The sequence below is a fragment of the Elephantulus edwardii genome, unplaced genomic scaffold (assembly GCF_000299155.1).
Source record: "Elephantulus edwardii isolate Elephantulus edwardi_28Jun2011 unplaced genomic scaffold, EleEdw1.0 scaffold00210, whole genome shotgun sequence".
NCBI lineage: Eukaryota > Metazoa > Chordata > Mammalia > Macroscelidea > Macroscelididae > Elephantulus > Elephantulus edwardii.
In genome coordinates this window covers 5187913-5195546 of record NW_006399960.1, presented here as the reverse complement: position 1 = coordinate 5195546, position 7634 = coordinate 5187913, and the positions used below count along the sequence as shown (strand labels likewise).

General features: G+C 42.7%; 1 pseudogene; it reads right to left on the bottom strand.

Moving 5' to 3' along the window:
- LOC102869929 overlaps positions 1 to 7634 on the bottom strand; it is a 47752-nt pseudogene that overhangs the window by 30895 nt on the left and 9223 nt on the right.

The following is a 7634-nucleotide window of genomic DNA, read 5'->3' as shown; positions in this document are numbered from 1 at the left end:
GAAAACAGTGCAACAATGAATGAATGAAAACCCAAAATCTCTGTAAATGTTCATTAAAACTAATAAAATTTAATAATAATAATAATAAAATAAAACCCTAGAAGTAGATGTGGTACCAACTGACATGTTTCAACCAATAGATGTAACCCTGGACGTGCTCACCAGTCTATGCCAGGGAATATGGAAGACAGTTGCCTGGCCAACAAGAGATCCATGTTTGTGCCCATTAAAACAAAAAAAGTGACCCAACAGAGTGTGGATATTATTCAATAATATCATTAATATCACATGCAAGCAAAATATTGCTGAAGATCATCCAAAAAGGTTTTGCATAAGCACAATGAAGTTTTCTGGGATTCCCCTTCTTTCAGAGTCAGCCAGTTTGTTGTGATCCACACAGTCAAAAGCCTTTGCATAGTCAATGAAACACAGACATTGCTTTCAGCTAAGATGTATTAGCTATAATATCCCTAGTGTCACGACCTCTTTTAAACCTAGCCTGCACATCTTGTCAGTTCCAGTAATTTTTTGATAAGTTTCAGCAGAACCTTGCTTGCATGTGATAGTAATACTGTTGCTGTTATGTACTGTCAAGTCACCTGTGACTCATAGCAACCCTATGTACAATAGCTCTGAACCCTATTATATACTGAGCCAACTTTATTGTCTCTGACACTCCTACCCCCATTACCCTAGTCCCTGACTTAATCTATCTCATTGAGGGTCTTCCTCTCTTGTGCTATCCCTCCACCCTCAGGTCCCTCTCCAAGGAATGGTCCTCCTTGGAACATGTCCAGAGTATGTCAGACAGAGCTTCAGAATCCTTGCCTCCAAGGAGAAGCCTGGTTTCATCCTCTCCAGGCTGAACCTGTTTGTTCTCCTGGCAGTCCACAGTATATTCAGTACTCTTCTCTGGCACCACAGCTCAAAGGCATCAATTCTACTTCTATCATCCCTAGTCATTGTCCGGCTTTTTGACGCATAGCAAGTAATTGCAAAGACCATGGCCTGGATCAGGTGCATCTTAATCTATAGACTGACATCATTGCTCTTCAGTACTCTGGATAGGTCCCTGACTTTCCTAATGCAATTCATCTTTTGATTTCCTGACTGCTGGTACCAAGAGTGTTGATTGTTGAGCCAAGCAAAGTAAAGCTGTTAACAATCTCAATCTCTTCACCATCTATCATGATACTGTCAATCATCCCAGTGGTGAGAATCTTTGTTTTCTTGATGTTGAGCTTCAATCCATATTGAAGGTTGTAGACCTTGACCTTCTGCAGCAAGTCCTTCATGTCCTTACTTTTAGCAAGCAAGATTGTGTCATCTGCATAACTCAGATTGTTGATGAATCTTCCACCGATCCTGATGACACATTTCTCCTCATAGAGTCCAGTCTCCTGGATAATCTGTTCTGCATATAGATTGAAAAAGTATGGAGATGAGACACATCCCTGGCATACACCCTTCCCAATTTTGAACCATGCAGTGTTCCTTGTTCTGTTTTGATGACTGTTTTGATGACTACCTCCTGGTCCAAATACTTTTGCATAAGTACAATCAAGTGTTCTGGGATTCCCCTTCTTCTCCGAATTAACCACAGTTTGTTGTGATCCACACAGTCAAAAACCTTTGCATAGTCAATGAAACACAGACATTCCTCTGGTACTTTCTGCTTTCAGCCAAGATCTATCTAACATTAGCTATAATATCCCTAGTGTCACGAACTCTTCTAACCCAGTCTGCACCTCTGGAATTTCTCTGTTGATTTGCTGTTGCAGTAGTTTTGGGATAACTTTCTAGAGAATATTGCTTGCATGTGATATTAATGATATTGTTCAATAATTTCTGTACTCTGTAGGGTCACCTTCTTTAGAATGGGAACAAATATAGATATCTTCTAGTCAGTTGGCCAGGTGATTGTCCTCTAGATTTCTTGGCACAACTTGGTAAGTGCATTCAGAGCAGCATTTGTTTGTTGAAATATGTCAGTTGATATGCCATGAACTCCTGGGGCCTTGTTTTTTGCCAGTTCCTTCAGAGCAGCTTGAACTTCTTCCTTCATTGCCACCAGGCTCTTGATCATATGTTGTTTCACAAAATTCTGTGTCAGCCAATTCCTTTCATCAGAACATAGCAAAGAAACACCGCATGGTTCAAAACTGGGAAGGGTATATGCCAGTGATGTGTCCTATCTCCATACCTCTTCAATCTATATATGGAACAGATCATCTGGGAGGCTGGGCTTTTTGAGGAAGAGTGTGACATCAGGTTTGTAGGAAGACTTTAAAACAACCTGCGTTATGCAAATGACACAATCTTGCTTGCTGAAACTGAGGAGGACCTGAAGTACTTGCTGCAGAAGATTAAGGACTGCAGCCTTCAATATGGATTGAAGCTCAACATCAAGAAAACAAAGATTCTCGCCACTGAGCTGATTGACAGTATCATGATAAATGGTGAAGAGATTGAGATTGTTAACAGCTTTACTTTGCTTGGCTCAACAATCAACACTCTTGGTACCAGCAGTCAGGAAATCAAAAGATGAATTGCATTAGGAAAGTCAGGGACCTATCCAGAGTACTGAAGAGCAATGATGTCAGTCTGTAGATTAAGATGCACCTGATCCAGGCCATGGTCTTTGTAATTACTTGCTATGCGTCAGAAAGCTGGACAATGACTAGGGATGATAGAAGTAGAATTGATGCCTTTGAGCTGTGGTGCCAGAGAAGAGTACTGAATATACTGTGGACTGCCAGGAGAACAAACAGGTTCAGCCTGGAGAGGATGAAACCAGGCTTTTCCTTGGAGGCAAGGATTCTGAAGCTCTGTCTGACATACTCTGGACATGTTCCAAGGAGAGACCAGTCCTTGGAGAGGAACATGATGCTTGGGAGAGTGGAGGGATAGCACAAGTAAAGAAGACCTTCGATGAGATGGGCCTCCTCTCAGGCACTGGGTAATGAGGGTGGGTGTGTCAAAGACAATAAGGCTGGCTCAGGATAGAGCAGGGTTCAGAGCTGTTGTACTATGAGTTGCAAGTGACTTGACAGCACATAACCACAACAACAACAATAACAACACCCAAAAAGGGCTATAACAGTATATTGACAGAGAACTTCTAGAAATTCAAGCTAAGTTTAAAAGAGGCCATGGCATGAAGGATATTATTATTGGTTTCAGATGGATCCTTGCTGAAAGCAGAGAATACCAGAATAATGTCTATTTGTGCTTTATTGACTATGCAAAACATTTAACTCTGTGTATCATAACAAATTATGTCTGACATTGAAAATATTGGTAGTCCTAGAATACTTAATTGTGCTCATGCAAAATCTATACCTACATCAAGAAGCTCTTGTCTAAACAGAGCAAGAGAATACTGCATGGCTTAAAGAAGAGTGTACATCAGGGCTGTGTCCCTTCTCCATGCTTTTTCAGTCTGTATGGTGAGCAAGTCATCTGAGAAGATGGACTCTATGAAGAGGCATTAGGATCAGATCATTAATAACCTTCATTAGCAGATGACACTACCATGCTTGCTGAAAGTGAGGAGGACTTAAAATGCTTGTGGCAGAAGATCAAGGACTACAATGTTCAGTATGGATTACATCTCAACACCAAGAAAAAAACAAAGGTCCTTAGCACTGCTCCAAGAGATGACATCATGATAGGTGGAGAAAGGATTGAAGCTGTCAATGATTTCATCTTGCTTGGATCAACAATCACCTCCCTTGGTCAGGAGATCAGGAGACATATTGTGTTGGGTACATTTACTGTCAGAAACCTCTCCAAAATACTTAAGAGCAATGGTGTCACCTTGAAGACTAAGGTGCTCTTAATTCAGGCCGTGGTCTTTTCAATAATTTGCTACAAATCTGAGAGCTGAAAACTGAATAAGAATGACAGAAGAAAAATTGTGGTGTTATAGAAGAGTACTGACTATCTCATGGACTGCCTTCAAAAAAGTGCACCCAGAATGCTCCTTGAAAGTAAGGGTGATGAAGCATTATCTCACATACTTTGAGCATGTTGCTAGAAGACCATGTTCCTTTGAAAGGGCCATCAGGCTTGGAAAGATGGAGGGTCAGCAAAAGAGAGGAAGACCCTCAATGAGATGAATTGACACAATGACACAATGAGTGTAAGTATATCAGATGATGAGGATGGCACAGGACAGGGCTCAGATCTGTTGTTCACAGGGGTGCTCTGAGTCATTCTTGACTCTGTGGCAACTAGCAACATATCTAGCACTGCTAATCCTAAAGCTGTGAGTCTTCTGCAGATTGAATCCACTCATACCTCAATGAGAGACAGATGGACAGTCTCCTCAACTGACTCAGTGGCTAGGAGTTTGAGGCTTTGATATATACATAGCTTGCTGTTCATCACCATCAAGCTAGAATAGACTCCTAACTGCCTCTCCAGGGGGTTTTCAGAGGCTGTAAGAAGGGAGGAGATTGCCTATTTTAGATGCCTATGTCAGAGAGTTGGACAATGACTGGGGAGGACAGAAGGAGAGTGGATGCTTTTGAGCTGTGGTGCTGGAGAAGGGTACTGAATGTACCTTGGGCTGCCAGGAAAACAAACAGATTCATCTTGGAGAGGATTAAACCAAGCTGCTCCTTGGAGGCAAGGATTCTGGGGCTTCGTCTGACATACTTTGGACATGTTGCCAGGAGGGACGGGTCCTTGGAGAGGGACATCATGCTTGGGAGGGTGGAGGGACAGCGCAGGAGGGCAAGACCCTCTATGAGATGGATCGATTCAGTGACTGGGGTAATTGGGATGCGTGTGTCAGAGGCAGTGCGGTTGGCGCAGGATAGAGCAGGGTTTAGGGCTGTTGTGCATAGGGTGGCTATGAGTTGGAAACGACTCGACGGCACATAACAACAACAACAACAACATGTCCAGTGCAGCTCCCTACCCACGAGGACACCAGAGGATAGGTTTTTGTTAGATACTTTGGTGTCAGGTAGGGCTCATAACAACCTGATGAACAGCAGATCAGAACCTTGTCCTATCCTTCACCATCCTTGTCATTCTCAACACACTTGAGCCCATTGCTGCAGTCACTTTATTAATCCATCTCACTGAGGGTCTTCCTCTCCTTTGCTGACCCTCTACCTTTCCAACTATGTTGTCCCTCTCCAAGGAATAGTCTCTCCTAACAACATGCCCAAAGTATGTGAGATGAAGCTTCACCATCCTTGCCTCCAAGGAGCACTCTGGTTGCACCTTCTCCAAAACATCCTATTCTACACCTCTTCACCTTCTCCAATATGTTCAAGTCCCTGGTGTCAATCCATCCTGCTGAAGTTCTTCCTTTCTTCCTCTGACCCTTCACCTTTCCCAGTAAATCTTTTTCCAAGGACTGGCCCTTCCTGACAACGTGCACAAAGTATGTAAATAAACCAATACGTTTTGCACTACACCATCAGGGTTCTTTGCCTTAATTGGTGGTGGTGGTGTGTACCATCGAGTCAGAACTGATGAATAGCTGATCCTTCAGTGGGTTTTCAGAGGCGGTTAATTGCACTAGAGGAGCTTGCTCATCTTTCTCCTGCGAAGCAATTGGTGAATTCAAACCGCATTCCCTTAGTATTACAGTGCAGCGTCTTACCACTAAGCCACCAGAGCTCCCTTGACTTAATCATAGTGCCACATAAATGTATATTTGTTGTTGTTGTATACCATAGGGTCAGAACCGACCTATAGCTGACCCTCCAGCAGGTTCTCAGAGGCAGTTAATTGCACTCAAGGAGATTACCCATTCTTCTCCCATGGAGCAGCTGGTGGCCTTGAACTGCATGCCTTCGGGATTACAGCACAGTTTCTTGCCACTAGGCCACCAGAGCTGCACCAATGTATATTTACTTGTTTAAATAAAAGGAGCCTTGGTGGTATTGTGTATAACATGTTCCGTGCTAACTGAAAGGTTAACAGTTCAAATTCACCAGCTGTGGGTTTGGTTTTGAGGAGGATATACATAAAATATCTCCGACAGAGGCACAAGGAACAGAAAAATTGGTTACATTTGGGGAGAAGATCTAGGTAGTTGAGGGCAGAGGTGCGAGAGAAACTTTTTTTTTATGTCCTTTAGTGTCATTTGCATTTTACCGTGAGCATGTATTTATTACCTGTTCTCAAATATATTTGTAAAATGAAAATTCAGTGACAAACAAAAATAAGAGAAAACAAGGCCACAGCTTTTCTAGGACGAGGCAGCAGGTCAGCTGAGAGTACGGAGAGTACTGAGAGTCCTCCTGTGACCTTTATTACCTGCTATGGTCACCAGACAGTCATTGCCTGAGGGAATAGTACAATCAGACCTTTCTGGATGGTTGGATTGTGCCCCACCTCTGGTGTGCAGAAAATGTCCTAGGCTGGAGGACTGGAGGCCAATTTGCATGAGGCCCCAGGAGATTCCAGATCTCTAAGGAAACATAGCTTTCAAACTGCTTATCTGAGGAATCTTTCTCTCTGACAGGCTGAGAAGGTCCTAGTGGGAGTCTTAGGGGAACCTCGAAGCCCTTACAGAAGAAACTCACCCAAAGAGACTTGACTATGCCCATCCCCATGATGTAGATTATTGTTGAGGAAAGCAGATTTGGGCCTGAGTGGGGCTGGCCTGCAAGACCTGGGGTGTGTTGTGGAAACAGGAGCTGAGTGTTTCTGGGGAAACTCAGGAGCTTTGCCCTTGGTATTGGTGTTCAGGGTGTCTTACCTAAGGACTCCTCAGAAGCACAAATCCATCCTTGGAGAGTCAGTGGGGCCTGGGAAGGATCTGGATTAGTGTAAACAAGGATGACTGACCCCTAGTTTTCGCCAGGAAAACTTCAGGGCTGCAACAGCAGCAAAAAGAAGGTTCCTGTTGGTGGTTGACTCAGATGATCCAGATCCTTCTTCCCTGAGATATTTGAGAGCAGGATTGAGATGGAGTCAGATTGATGTTTTGGGTAGTTTACCAGGGAATAGGCCCCTTAAGAGACAAAATGGACTGGACTTTCTATTAGTCTGGGCATGTTAAATTTGATTATGTAAAAGTGACTCAATGATATTAAGGTTTTAGTGTTACTTTTTAAATTTTTTTTACTTTTTAAAAAATTTGTTATTAATTTCAATGAAAATTTACAGACTTTGGATTTCTATTCATTCATTTTTGCACTTTTCTCCACTCCCAACCCTCCCGCCTAGCACACTACCCTTTTGGAAAAGTAAAAGACAAGTTCTTTCATTGTTTTACAAATCCTCCCCCAGGTCCACTCCACCATGTAGCCTTCATTCTGGACTCCTGTCATGACAAAAATACCTAATCACATAACCCTTTTAAACAGTTATCTCCCTCATCTGTTTCAATGCAGTATGCATAATGTATCCAGTTTTTCTCAGTCTTAACCCAACCCTGATGTCAGTCCCATTCTACAACAGTGGCATTATACAGTATTTGTCCCTCAGCATAATGTCGTCTGCCACCACCCATTTTGTATAATAATTCAATAGTTCCTTGTTTTTCAATGCAGCATAGTATTCCATTGTGTGAATATACCACAGCTTCTCTATCCATTCATTTGTTGATGGGCACTTAGGTTGTTTTCAACTCCTTACTATTGTGAACAAAGCCACAATAAACA